The sequence below is a fragment of the Nyctibius grandis genome, chromosome Z, assembly GCF_013368605.1.
Source record: "Nyctibius grandis isolate bNycGra1 chromosome Z, bNycGra1.pri, whole genome shotgun sequence".
In the NCBI taxonomy this organism is placed as follows: domain Eukaryota; kingdom Metazoa; phylum Chordata; class Aves; order Nyctibiiformes; family Nyctibiidae; genus Nyctibius; species Nyctibius grandis.
The window spans coordinates 99,680,057-99,694,994 of record NC_090695.1 but is presented as its reverse complement, the minus strand read 5'-3'; the positions used below and the strand labels follow the sequence as shown (position 1 = coordinate 99,694,994).

Sequence of the window (14,938 nt, the reverse complement as noted above, 5' to 3'; positions counted from 1 at the left end):
CTTATGCTGTGTGATCCACCTCTCAGCCCCTTTGCCGACCTGCTGGGTCCCGTATTCTCCTCCGTGATCTGCCATGGAGGGGCCAGGGGCCAGGAGGAACAAAGGAGCAGATGGCTCGGGCTGCGTTGCTCTGTTGGTATCTGTATTGGGTTCTTATTTCGGTGGGCTCCTCAGTCCACTTCCTAGACGAGTCAGGCTGTGAGGTGTGGTGTCCAGGCTGCCTGCCAAGACATATACATTCTGTCTGAAGCTTTGCTGCGGTTCTGATGGGTAGGAGATCCCTTCTCAGTGCCTCCCTAATCTACTAGTAGCGTATGGCTGCTTCGTCCTGTTCAGGTGGGGGTAAAGTCATCCCGCACCAACGGTAATGCTGAGAAGGCCGTCAGACTTGCAGAAAATGTTACATAAATTAAATAATAGTAATGATTTATTAAAGCTGCTGTGAACTCAGCCAGAAATACAGCCTGTTCAGTCTCTTCTGAAGGGGGGGACTTGCATTTGCCTCTTCTCCTGCTGTGACTAGCTGCTCTCAGGATTACCATTGTTGTTCAGCAGAAGGCCCTGCAGTGTGCCACGCTGGACAACCCTAAGGACTCGGCAGGTGTGTCACGGCCGTGCTGCTCTGGCACAGCACCGTCTGTGCCCCCGACACGTCTGTGCGCTGCATGGCTTGATTGGGCTGGGGGGTCTGTTACACCTTGCTCTAGCAGTCTGTTGGATTTCACTCTTGACTTACAGTCTGTTTTCTAATGCTCTCAAGATCAGTGTAAGATCTTCAGTCTTTTTTCCAGGCCGTATTTGGAGTTGTTGCTCTTGGCAGATGCAGTCCCTGTGTGTTGGTAACGCAATGGGCGATCACTGGGGAAGGCCAAAGCTGTTCCTGACTCACAAGAACGGAGTCATGAAGCAGCCCTGGAATATGTAATATCAGTTAAAAGTGACCAATGCAGATATGAATTATTAAATCTATTAGCATGGAGCTGCCATAATGAAGTGTCAAATTCTTCACAAAACCAATTCCCATTAAAAAGACCTAAGATTAAAAGCAGAGTAGGTTCTAAAATGATGGGAACTGAGGAATGAGAGAACACAGTATTGATCATCCACACCAGTCATGTCTATTTCTATTTAGAAATATGAAAAACAGATTAATGAATGAATGAGTCAGTGTCAAAAAGGCGCCCAGAGGGAGCAAGTCTGTTTAAGTCGTGTGACTGTGGCTGTAAAAACCTCGGCACGGTCGGGAGCTGGTAAGAAGACAGCAGTGGGAGAGGGGCTGAGCGGCCGTGGTTACAACACCCCGGCACAGACAGGACGGCGAAGGGATGTGTCAGATTTAGCTCCATGACAGTGAAGGGGCGTTGAAGGTCTGGGTTCTCGGGGCATGCGGCGAGCAGCACAGAGGTAAGAGACAACCAGCTCTATCACCCACTCGGATGAGGTTCAGGTTCTCCAGCTGCGCCATTAACAGTTGTGGTTGGTTAACCAGAGAAATGCAATATTGCTCTGCAATATTCTACATAAAGCTCCTTGAAATGTTTTCAGTGAGATCAAGTGCCTTGTAAAAGCATGATTTACTCAAGCAGGATTCTTGTCCACGTGCCATTTGTGGCACCTCCTCTTTTGGCTCGTGTCGGGCTGGCGTGACGTTTCACTGCGCGTATTTCGCACGCACGGGCTCTCTCCGGCTGTGCGTGAGCTAACGGCGCTGCCGTTCACACCTGCCCGTGTGTGCATTGCAACACCTTCCCACGCATACGATTAAAAGGCAAAACCTAATTTTGGAGACATTAATTGTGTTAGCAAAATGGTTTTTAAAACACTCTGGAGAATGTCCTGTCAGCTTGACAGATGAAGGTAATGCTACAAAATGAATTTTGTTGACAAAATAATTTCAGGGTGTTGATAAAATGCGTTTTGTCTTCAGAGTGAAAAATACCAGACTGACAAATACTATTGTCCTTAGAAGTGGGGTTTTTTTCAGCTGTCAGTCAATTATTCCCTTTTTAAGCCAGCCAATGGTAGTTCTTCATATCTGAAAAAGCTTTAGTAAAAGATAGCATAGAGCTCTGAAGGACAAAATAATTAAACTGTGATTTGCAGCTTTCAAATTGAAAACAGCTTTGTTCCTTTGATGAACAAGGATCGGTCGCCTGCGAAGTGGAAACAGGTGGCAGCACTTGATGGAGATTTGTCACGCGTTGTGGAGAAGAGAGGGTGGGTTCGGGGCTGGGATGCTTGAAACAGCTGCTTGTTTGGAAACTTGTTGCCAGACTATTTGCGTACGCCGCAAGCTTTTAAAGTGGGTTTCCCACATGGGAATGGGCTGGGCAGGGCGGTGCTGGGGCAGGGCGGTGCTGGGGCAGGGCAGTGCTGGGCTGGGCAGGGCAGTGCTGGGGCAGGGCGGTGCTGGGGCAGGGCAGTGCTGGGCTGGGCAGGGCAGTGCTGGGGCAGGGCGGTGCTGGGGAGCTGCCTGGTTGCACGGTCTGCAGGTGTCGAGACTTTGCATCAGAATTTCCTGTGGTGGCCTGGTGACATCAACAAAATCGCGCCTCTGGAGCATGGGCAGCTGGCATGGCTTACAAACACTGATACCGTCACCAGGCTTCTGGTTCAACCTTAATAATAATAATATATACATAGAAAAAAATACCTCTGTCCTTTCAGCAGCTCCCAGGAGCACTAGGCCCCTTATTGTGACAGCTGTATCAGGTCAAGCCCGGAAAACCAGTGCTGAATCTGATGAGACTTTACTTTTTAGCTACTGGACCACAGTCCGGCCTGGTTCAGCCCAAGGAAAAGTTAACCAAGTTACAGTTGGGGTTACTGGAGTCAATATAATTGCAGTCACTAAGTGCATGGAGCTGTTTCTCCTAGATGCTGTTTTGGATAAGGGTCTCTTGGGCTCTCGAGCCATTCTGCTGCTTCCCAGGAGGGTGACGCACCAACATTTTTTCTGAAACCCTCTGGTTTCTTACTGGGATCTTGGGTTTGACAGACAAGTCCCCTTTTGTCCTGCAGCACAGAAAAGGAAGGAACAAAATCTTGTGTTATAGAAAAGGAAGGAACAAAATCTTGTGTTATATATGAACTGGACTCTAGTGGGATTTTTGAGGAAGCTTGAACTCAAGGAGATAGTCTTGTGGTGAGCTGATGATGCTTCATTGCCAGGTTGTATTTTTTTTCTTCTTTATCAATACTGGCGTAACTAATTACATTAAAGCATAAATGACCTTGTTGGAACAGCTAATCTTAGTCAAATGAGTGTGCCACTCCCACAAGTCACTGGAATGACACTTAGCATAATAGCTCCGTAATATGTGGAACATCTGTTCTTCATTTTTGAAATAATCAGTGACTCTTCCTCATTACCTTCACTTACCAGTGCCAAAGTGAGCCAGCCATCCCTGGCGTAACACTCAAACTTTTTCACTTCTGGCTGGATGGGATTTTGAAACCATTGACAAGAAAATAAGCAATCAAAACTATAAATAATCTGAAATCCCAGTTATGAGTAATGTGTGATAATTAACTAATGGTAGTTAATGGCACTGGCTAATAAATTAACAAAAGCACAGTTTCTCTTTTGGAATTAGAGTGGATGCTAGTGGCATCAGTTATGCCTTCAGTCTTGCTTTTAAGGGGGAGTGTCTTTTGCTTTAGGAACAGTAGGGTTTAAACCCCTCCAACAAGCTGAGCACAGTGGATGGTCTTTTAAAACATGCTGATAAAGACGAGAGCCCGCAGGGAGCGTCCAGTCAAGCCGCACCGTCAGCAGCCCTCGCTGTCTGCAGGAGCAGCTGCTCTCACTGCAGCGGTGCACGGGAGAGCCGGGGCAAGAGACGGGCTTCCCAGGGCCCGGGAGGGCGGCGAGCTCTGGTTGTTTCCCTGCCGAAAAGCAGCCCCAGCACGGTCTGCCCGGGCACTTCTGCAGCTTGTGCCATGGGCAGAACATGCCTCAGGGTACAGAAGAGCCGTGTTAAGCTCAAACCAGTCCCTCCAGCTTGGTTCAGGACGGCAGGGAAACAGGATATCGCCATTTCGCAGGGGAGCTGGGATGTCTGAGTGGTGTTTGCTGATTGAACTTCAACAGAGCCATGCTTTCCCCTTCCACGCTGCCTGTCTTTAGCAGGCAGATAGCAGCCTGGCTTCTCCCTGCTGGGGTGCGGAGGGCAGGGAGAACCGATGCACGCCTACTGATCTGCCTTCAGTTCACATCTGCCTTTTAGGCTGCTTGGTCCCGTGGTACAATCACAACAACGCTGGAATAACGCCTTAAAACCAATCATTTTTATGGGAACACACGTAGTATAAAAGGTCTGACTGACTGTGCACACATATACCATCAGTGGCTATTACCCAATAAAGCTGTCAGGTAGAGAAACATCACAGCAAGTCCTTGAACTATATCTCCTCAAGTTTAAACAGAGAAAAAGCTCCTCACGATTCATTTCTCATAAAAGTAAAGAAAAGAGGATCAATACAAGCTGAACGAATGAATCGGGGTTGCTTCCTATAGACAAGGAGAGAAACAGGGTTTGTGACCATGGGTGCTGGCTTTGGGAGGGCAGCCCGCTGGCCGTGCCAGTCACCCTGGCAGAGCTGGCAAGAGCCCGCAGCTGCTGAAGGCCAGTGCTGACTGCACGCGCTGTCTTCTCCCAGAATCTGGCTTTTGTTCTGGAGAAGAGCGGGAGCCCAGGGTCCTTCCGGAGAGCTGACAGGCCAGAGACTGCAGACAGCCCTGTTCTCTCCACTTCTTCCACGGTGAGAGCGGCCTTGGCGCAATGGCAAACCTGGCATAACGAGCAGGGTGCAAACGAGCTGCCCTGCCGCACTGGTGTCGTCGTGCTTGTACATGCTGTCAGTGCCCTCCTCCACTCAGTGCAGATGCACCCAGAAATTCCAGGCGTCACCGTCCCATTTTTGCGGCAGTTCTTGGCCCCAAAAGGAGCTGTAGAAAGTGCTTGAATTTCTCTGTAGTGATTAGGAGCACAGTGCTTCCTTCATGACACACTGTCTGTGCCTCTGAGCCTCCTGCACACTGAGCCCTTTGTATTTCTCTCTTCACAGTGTGAGTCCCACGATGCTCCATTTAATGGATGTTATTTAGGTTGAAAGGTAAGCAGCTTAAATGCTTTGCTTTCTAGCGTCTGTGTCCTATTAGAGCCATCTCTCACTTACTCTCAATTGCACATTTTGTTACCTGAACATGCTTAGATAGAACAAGGGTTTTTCTCTCCTTCAAATATTTATAGTGATGACTTGTGATGTAATCAATAGGGTTTGCAGAATTTCACCCTGCACCATCGCATTTTTATTCTTCAGAATGATGCTTGCTGCAATATTATAGCTAGGACCGACAAGATAAAGCTGAGTTAAAACAAATTGCACGTTACCTGCTTCCATCCTGTTGTTGAGATTGCAAAGGAGCACAAATGCAATTCTATCAAAGAGAAGCTCTTCTGCCTCCTCCCGAGCACAGGAGTGGCAGCTGCTGAGGCAGACCGAGAGCAGCTCTGGCAGGAGCTGTGCTGAGATGGGGCTCCTGTTCCCTCACCCCCAGCAGGTGACCAAAGCGCATCCACCTCGCCTCCGTGCTAGATCCCTCGCAGTACTCTGTGCTGAACCGAGAGATAACAGGAGCTCTTCATGTAGTGAGGAACGAAATGCAGCCTTTTTGGGAAGCCACATGCTCCTGTAGTTGATACGGAGTTGAGAGCATCTTGCCACAGAGCTGCCCAACTAAGGGACTCGGCACAAGTCGTTGGGCAGTGTTTAATAATGTCCACGTGGCTCCTTTGTGCCATGGAAGTATAGAATCATAGAAGTATCTGACTTTGTCTCAATCAGTGAGAGTGGGGTGCTCTTTTCAGCACAGAAACTGCATTAAAGAACCTTATGCTATCACAGCTCTGGATGGAGCTGCCAGGAAGTGCTGGTTCTTGCTCTTGGCTGGAAGGTGGCTTCACTCTTTTTGTTGTACGAGGTCGGTATATTTAAGTTCACTTGACAGGAAGCCTCTTGACTTCAGCAAGAAGGCACTGCAGACAACTCTGGCTTAGAGGCCAAAGAACTTCCCACTCTTGTTGCTGCTCCTATGAAAAAGAAAAAATGAATTCCTCAAAAATAAACCACATTTGACCTGTAAGCGGAGAGGGTAGCTTGGCAGATGGCAAGGGAGGAAATGAGGGATCAGGCACTGGGAAAGATACAGGCAAAGTAACACCTGATTTCTGTCTACTTCAAACAGTTCTTTGCTGGGAGAAGTGCTGCGGGGCTCGGTGCTGTGCGAGGCTCGCCTGGTGCCTGTCGCAGGAGCGCTTGGGCTGTGAGCTCGCAGAGGACCTGGGTTGTTATTCAGTGCTGACATTCCAGACATGACTAAGCCATATCGATGAAAGAGATGGAATATGACAGTTTTACTATTCAATTGTTTCTTATAGATTTCAAATAAAAATAAATTGGCTGCTTTTAAAAGAACAAACTGTGGAAAAGCTTTTGTAAGCAGAAGTGAGTGGTCTCTGAAGCATAGCAGACAGCTCTGCATTCACAGCCAGCTAACAAGCTCTTCAAGGCCCCGTGCAGAGGGGGCTGGACTGGAAAGCAAATGCCTCTTCTCAGCGCTAGCTTTGTCTTGAGGCACTTGGGGAAGGAGATGCACAGGAGGAAGTGGAGGAGGTTTTAGGGTCAGAGCATCCCCAGAAGGCAGGCTCGTCCCCACACCGTCACCACAGCATTGCAGACAGGACACTGCTGGCACTGGTGAGCTCGGCCAGCGCCTCCAGCCCCAGCGCAGGGTGCCTCTTGCAAAGGAGCGATGAAAGCCTGGGAGAGGCTGGCACAGTCTCCGTGTGCCCTTGCTGTTGCCGGGGGTGCAGGAGGCCAAACAAGGTCAAGTGTAGCTGCTGCCCAAACATGCTGGGAGATGCGGTTCCAGCCCGCGGGGCTGGCAGCTCGGCTGTCCTGCAAGGGACAGGCAAGGAGGCAGTGGCCTTGCCTGCGTGAGAGGGATGAGCCCCTTGGCCCTTCCCAGGGTGGGTTCTGTGTCGCTGGGGCGCCTCCCTCTCGAGGGCAGGCACGGGGCTGCGTGAGCTGCCTGTCTCTGGAGGGGCTCTCCCTGCGTGCTGGCATTCCCGGGGCTGCCGGTGGAAGACTTGCTTTTTGCAGGGTGCTGGAGTTGGTGGCAGTGGGTCTGTTTGGATGCCTTCTGGACCCCCATCCCCTTGTGGGACTGCTGTCCGCAGAGGCTGCTGCGAGGCGTTCGGGGAGCAGCACACGCACGGGCGCCGCGACTCGCTGGGTTTGCGTTTAGAAGGAACCGCTGGCTTAGGAGGTTTGTGTGCTGCTGTTACAAATCACGGGCCTGTCCTTGCCCTCCCGGCAGCGTCCTGCTGACACCTCCTCTGCCTCGGACTGCCAAGCCCGGGCGGTGCTGGGGGATGCTGTGCCCAAGCTGGGGCTGGCAGCGGGTGCTGCGGAAGGGCAGGGTGACCCCCGGGCCCCCGGCTGCAGTCTGTCTGCAAGGGAAGAGTTTGGAGCTGGCAGACCATTCCCGAGGAATTAACCTTGGTGCAGACAGAAGAGCTGGGAGCGCAGTTGCCCGGACATTAAACAGGCTGACAGGAGGCTCAGGGGCTGCATCTGGAGCAGGGGTGGCAAGGGCTGTGTCTGCCAGATGGGGCTCGGAGGGCTGGGTGCCTTGCCGTGCCCCCGGGGTGGGAGGGCAGGCAGCGCCGGCCCCTGCACACATCTCTGGGGAATGCAGCAGTGAGAGCAGCAGGCTCCATCCCCTCGGGGTGCTGCGGGCCAGAAGAGCTCGGTGCCCAGGGCTGAGAGGTCACCCTGGCCCTTCAGCACCGAGCTGGACTTCCCTGGCACGAGGCTGGCCAGGGCCAGGACTGCAGAGCCTGTGGCAGCTGCGGTCCTGGATCCTCCGGCTTCCCTTGTTGCCTTCGTTCAAGTGGCAGGCTAGAGAGTCTGGTGGTTCTTCTCCAGCTCTTGGCACCTTTTAGCTCTGCTCCTAAGGACTGGTGGGTGCTGGGCTCTCTCTTTATCAGCTGGAGTTTGCTAATGAAGGTATAAACATTCTGGATTCCCTGGAGGACTTTGTTTGTAAAAACCCTGGGATACATGAGCAAATGGCTGTAAGGAAAATGTCTTTCATCGTTCAAGATAAAGAACATCACAAAGCCTTGGAGACATCACTTCATTCAGGAATTAAATTGCAAGAGTCATCTGGTGTCAAATAAGTTTCATTTAATAGGTCGCTCACTTAAATAAAGTTTCTGTAGAAATCAATATCACTTTCTTCTGCAATTGACAGCTCAAGACATTGAAAATGGCATTTTTCACATAAGGTTTATTTAATTTTAGGAGGAAGAATCCCTCCCACACCTTCTGCTTGGTCTAGGCAGAGCTGGTACAAGGTTAACAGTCTGCCAAGGTGGAACCCTGCCCTGTCCTTTCCCATGGGGATAATGTGAGGTCATTTTAGGACAGGCTTGCCAGCCTCACGTGCAGTCAGGATGCCATTGTCACAGGGCTGTATCAGAGGTGTGTCCACAGCTCACTGAAGGAAGCAGGGACAAGTCATTGTGTTCTCTCTTGCAGATGAGTTTGTCAGGGCAAAATGCCTCATTATGTATCTTAGCAGAACTAGACTTTGTGTAGAGGCAGATACCTGTGGGCTCTGAAGACTGGAGGTTGCAACAGGGATGCTTCTGTGTCCGGGGTAGGTGAATCTTGCAATTTCAGCCTCCCTTAAGAAAATGGGACACCCTCGCTCTGTGGTTTTTATTTCAGTCTGATGGTATCCCATGGGGAAGGGAGGAGACTGGCAGCTTCCTGCACCATCTCCCAGGAGAACTGTGTGTAGGAAATGAGAGCTGTTGTTATTCCTGCTATAGTGAAATAATTGTTTCTGAACACTTGCTGTTTCCTCCACTTGCTTTTCAGTCTTAAGCAATTTCTGAGGTTGACACGCCATCTCCAGTCACATTTGTCTTGTTGTGTGGTGTGACTGATGCAATTACAGCTGACATTGTCACAGCATTCTGCACAAATGCCTTCAATTGCAGGCTAGCAGATGACCCCTGAAATGAGCAGCAGGAGACATCAGTGCCCTAAGCTTCCTCCACAGGAAAGAGCTGCTGGCTCTTGGGTAACATGTGGCCAGTGCCAAGTTTTTAAAGCAAATGCTTTTCTGCTGGTTGTGTGTGAGAAGCAGTTTTATTAGTCCTCTCTGGCACAGCCTGCATGTGGCCTTTCCCTGTCAGCATTCTTGGCCATGAGACACCACCTGCAACCGAGGAGAGTAACTGCATTGGCAGTAGACATCAGAGTTGGGGACGAAGTGCTTTGCCTCCTCTCTGCCCTGACACAAGTGCCAGCAGGCACTGCGAGGCGCAGAGGGCGAGGGGTCGGGGACTGGCCCGGTGGTCAAAGCCGGGCGCTGCGGAGGTGCGTGTCCTGGCAGCAAAGGAAGGCTCTGTCACTCCCTGGGCTTACCATGGGAGAGTGGCAGCTCTCAGGGCGCTTGCAAACCCTCCTCTGCGAAGAGGGATGGGTGCTGTGCTGCGGGTTAAGCAGTGGGAAGAGCAGCGGAGGCGTTGGGGACGCCTGTGCTCGCTCATGGCACAGGCACACAGGACGCTCACCGGGCCCGAAATGTAAAACTGGGGTGGGAATTTCTTCTCCTTGGAGCGTCCAGCCCCAGGAGGCAAGCTGCCGTGGGACAGCGAGTGCCGGCTCTGGCGCTGAGCAGCGGCAGGAGCGCTCGGCCGGGCACCGGCGGCTCTGGAGCTGCCGGGGGTTACAGCGGGGCTGGCCGCTGAGCACGCTGCGGTCCCCCCACGCGGAGACAGCTGCTGGGACGGAGGGGACGGCTCCTCTTTCCTGAGAGCTCCTTGCTGCTGGTGGCGGAGGCCCTCGGTCTGCGAGAGGGACAGCAGGGTCTGTGCACGCCGGCAGCACGCTGGCTGCGCTCGGTCTCGCTGCTCTGAGAGTGCAGGAAGGCACCTTCAGGACATGGTTGGAGCAACCTGCGGCAGCTAACCCAGAGCCGATGGCAGTTCCCCACTCCCCGCCCAACAGACAGAATTAGGTGCTATGTAAAACCACCCAAGCTTTTAATGACCTTTTTCAGACACAAACTGACCATCTAACTTTGCACGATTCACTGAGATTCCATTTTACTCAAGGAAATAAAAATAATAGTTTAAACCGTTTGGAATATAGCTGTAAATCCCTAACAACATTAACCTTTTCCAAAGCATTAAACTGATCCCTGGTGGATTCTCAAACTTGCTATTAGGAGGAGGCACGAGATGGTACTCTCTCCTGAACTTCATGTTCCCAAAGTAAATAACCAGCCACACTGAGTGTGGGGTTTATTAACTTCTGACTGGTGCCTGTCGGTCTCCTCGCCCCATTCTGAGTCATCAGACATTCGCACTTGCTGTATTATGAAGGCAGAAGTTCATGCACAGCATCACAGATGTGAGGAGGGGACTAAGGTGATGTGTGGGTTCAACGAGGGAGCAGCGGCTGCAGCAGAGAGCGTGGGAAGAGAGGGGAGCTGTCTGGCTTGCACAGCCGTGCGTCGTCCTTTGAAGAGATCTGAGGCTCTGGTGTTCGACTGTCAGGCGGACTTGGCTGGAGACAGGGATAGCAGAGAGGTTTAATTGGCCTTCTGAGTCCAACTCATGCAGGATTTCATTTTCGTGCACCGGCTGAGGGAAGGGGATGGGGACCACTGACTTCTCCGTGGCCACAGAGGATTGCCCCTAAAGGGTAACCTGGCCTAAAGGAAAGACCTTTTTGATGGTAACACCACAGTCCTGCCTAGGCAGGCAAAACCCATCAGGGACTTTTTACTAAGAATATACTCCTGGTGTGGCACGTGCACCAGGGGCAGTTTCGCAAGATGAATACTGTCATGAGAAAACTGCGAGAAAGAAAGAATGTAAACACAAACATGAATGAACACTGGGATTGTTAAGGTACTGGAGCAGACACCCCAAATGTTCATAATCTCACAGTTGTGAAGAAGGCATCTCCAGTTAAAAAGCCTCTTGATCAAGAGAGAGCTTGTGAAAGTAGCAATTAAAACATAAAAAGATACAAATATGTATCTCATTGGGGAAATGAAAAATTCGGTAAATGAAACCTCCTTGGCCGTTCATCTGAGAGGAGGCCCTGGCATCAGTGAAGAGGCTTTGGGTTAGGGCCAGGGTTAAACATACCAGGAGCAAATGAGCTATTAGCCACAGTTACGTTGAGGACTGGGTTCTGATTGGCAGTCACAGTGTAGGAAAGGCTGAAATATTCCTAATCTGTATTTGGAAATAAATGGGTGAGCCACTCTCATCCTGCGGTAAACACGGAATACTTAATTCTGCTGGAAACCAGAGGGGATGATAAACTGGGCCTGTTAAGGGTTTAAATGTGGAAGATGGTACGAAAGAGTTCTTTGAACCATTAATGTTGTTTCCAAACAAAATGTGGAGCCCTAGAGAAGTTTGAGAGCAGGAGCCTGGCCTGAGGGTGTGAGGGGAGGCTGATGCCAGCAGGAGGGTCTGCAGCAGGTGTGGGGCAGGCAGTGTGGGGCCGTATTCCCTAAACATTGCCCGCCGCGGGGCAAGGGAGCAGGAGGGGAACTGGCCAAGGAGAGATACAGGAATACACACCAGCAGGGACTGCTCTGAGGTTGGGAGAGGAGGGTGGGTGAGCTGGCCCTGGGAACCAGAGCAGTGGTGGAAGGGATTTGCAGAGGGCCCTGCTGTGACCCTCTGGAGCCAGAGCAGGGGACTGTGTGTGCTCTCAGGAAGAGGAGGAGGTACGGCCCCGGGGCTGGGGCGTGCTGAGCCTTTGAGAGGCCTTTCTCTTTCTTGTTGAAAGAATCTGTACTGGGTATGCAGCACACTGGGATGGGAATCTTGTCTGGGTACCCTCACTGCAGCCCAGCCATGCTGGTAGAGATAAGAGCTGTCATAGCTCATCCCTGCGTGGTCCTGCCATGAGGTGCTCGTCTTCCCTGCTAGCAGTGGTCCCTAGAGAAGATGCAGGTGCTACCTGCTAATGGTGGCGTAGCCAACCGCGTCTCCTCTGATACGGCTCAGCACCACCTCTGCTCTGCTGTGTCCCTGTGGAGCCTGGCTCTGTGTTAGACTTCAGGAGGTGGAGCTCCTTTTCTCAGGCTTCCTTTGGTCCCACCTGCACCTGCCCTGCTGCCGTGCCACCTTCTGAAGCGCTGGCGCTGCTCTCCATTTCATGGTGTGCTGGGAGAGCAGCTGCAGTTGCATATCCCGTAAGGGCAGATTACTTCTAGGCTGCTTCAAGTGCCATTAAAAGACATTTAGTTCTAAGAAAGGACAAGTTCCCATTCTATCTAACATCCTTAATGCCTGTAATTTCTATGAGCAGTAATATTGATTCCTAGGGCTGTGCTGACTATAGCACAAATGGCCAGCAACTGGTAGGAGAAGTTTCCTCACCCTGCTCTATTGGGTACCCTGAAGATGCCGAGTGATTTGTATGTTCCCGGCAGCTGTAATCTGGTGATGACAAAGGCTTGTGACCTGCCTGCTGTCAGATACATCCTGGCTGCTGTTTCCCCAGCAGAAGCTGGGCGAGGAAGCAGCTTTGTATGATCGGTGCTCTCTGGTTTTCCTCTGTTTAGCCCCGTGTCACGGGCCCTCAGGCTTGCGGTGCTCTAATGCAGGGACAGCCCTGGGATGCCTCCTGCCTCCCGGCATGGTTCAGTGCGGAGGTGGGAGGTGGGAGGTGGGTGCCCGTGCAGAGCAGTGCCGGGAGACGTGCCGATGCCCGAGCCAGCCGTGGGCGAGCCAGCGAGGGCCAGCGCAGCTGGGAAGGGCCCTGTCCTCCCACGTGGTGCCTGATGCCCCTCGGGCAGCCCTGCTCCATGGGGTGGCCCTGCAGAGCGTGGGGTGGCCCTGCAGAGCGTGGGGTGGCCCTGCTCCGTGGGGTGGCCCTGCTCCGTGGGGTGGCCCTGCAGAGCATGGGGTGACCCTGCAGAGCGTGGGGTGGCCCTGCTCCGTGGGGTGGCCCTGCAGAGCGTGGGGTGACTGCCAGCACCAGCGGCAGGCTGGCGGGATGGGGTGTCACCCCGCGGTGAGCAGACGGGACGGGACCTGCCTCTGGTAACGACGTTCTGCCCCGATGGCAGGTACTGCTGCGTTCATAACTCCTTTTAACCAGCTCCCGGCGCTGTGTGTAGACTAAACAGCTGACAATTAACAAGCTTGTTACTACATTTGTCCCAGGCACTTCTCATTGAATTACTGATATATTAAATGTCTGATTACCTTTGAAGCTAACTAACTTACAATAGATCCAGCACAACAAAAGCATTCTCAGCTCTGAGAAGGTGACAATCAAAATCGGTGCCATCTGTTTTTCATTGGTAAGGAGAAGAAAACTCCTTTGTGCTCAGAGAGGATATCACGATTGGAAAGCTACGATCCATAGCTGAAATCAGACTTCATGTTTCCCACCTTTTCATAGCTGCAGAGCTTTCAATAGTGCAAAGTCGATTTTTATTTTAACATATTTGTGAGATTAACCTAAACCGTGGGCCCGGGCTGCAGTTTGCCCTTCTGATAAACGAGGATAAACATAACCGGTACTAGCTGAGAAAGGAGATGTAGTTTATTAAATGTCTTACAGCTCTTGTTTGGTGATGTTTATCCATAGGTGACCATCTATTTTCAATATGATTAGACTGGAGGGAACTGGCAGGGTTTGAAGCAGCAAATTCCTCCAGCTTCCCAAAGCCCAGTCTAGGGCTTGGTGCTTAACATGCTGCTGCAGTACAGACACATCCTTTAAGCATCAAGAAAGAGATGTGGATCGTGTTTTTTTTCCTTCAAAAAATGACATTTTGAAGTAGGTTAAATCTACCACTTTTCCACATTTTCTCAGAGAGAGATTTTGGCTGGCTAGTGTACGTGCTTTCCATGAGAAATTATTTATGAGCTCCTTGGTCCTTCATCTACTCTTCTTGATGTAACAACAGTAGATCTGGAGGAATGACCAAGGTTTGGTTTATAGTCTCTCTTCAGATGTAGTGCCAAGTTATTCAGTGCTTCGTTTTGTTAGTGCCTGAACCAAAGGGCAGTTTGTCTCAGCAATGTCCTTCAGATTATACCTATATACCATTCCACCAATAAGGCATGCACCTGCTGCTCCAGTCCCAGAAGAAATCAATGTTTCATTTCAGAGATGCCAATTCTTTTCTCTCCCTCCTTTTGCCATTCTTATGAAGACAAACTTTTTCAGGGGGCGTGGGAAGAAATACAGAAGGATTGTGGAAAAACCTCGTCTACTTCAGCTACTGCATCCTGTTCAATTATGAATAACAGACCAGCCCACTGCAGGGCACGGTCGTCAGGGTTTAAGTGATCAATATATATGAATGCGATAGGGCAGACCCTTTGTTGGAGTCCGCTCCAAACGAGCGGCCTAGGCTTCTGCAGTCCTGGTGGGAGGTGGGAGGTGTGACCATGTCATTACTGTCTTTGCTGAGCAAATGCAAAACTGTAGCTCAGCTCCTTGCTCACAGCCAGTTATCTGTCCTGGCACTTGTGTAATTAGAATACATGCTTTATTGCTTGTCAATATTTTAACCTTTCTGACACATTATCCCCTAGGGCAACTGAGCAACCTGAATAATATAGCTGATAATTATCCTCCACATGAATAAAGTTATCATTAGGGTCCCGTATAAATCACATGGAAAAGATGACGGATTTCACTGGCTGGTCATCACAAAAACGGGAAGAGGCACAGATTGTGACAGCTTAATGGGGAAGGTAATAAAACCAACAATAAAGTCATTTATAATATAAGCAATGATTCTCAGGCCCTTCTATTTGTTTTCATGCTAATAGAAGATAAATGTCAGATTAGGAACAAGACC

General features: G+C 50.9%; 1 protein-coding gene across 11 annotated transcripts in view; it reads left to right on the top strand.

The window, feature by feature from the left end:
* The window catches only part of LOC137676872 (uncharacterized), a 136,357-nt gene that overhangs the window by 27,386 nt on the left and 94,033 nt on the right, over window positions 1-14,938 (top strand). The window lies entirely within an intron of this gene.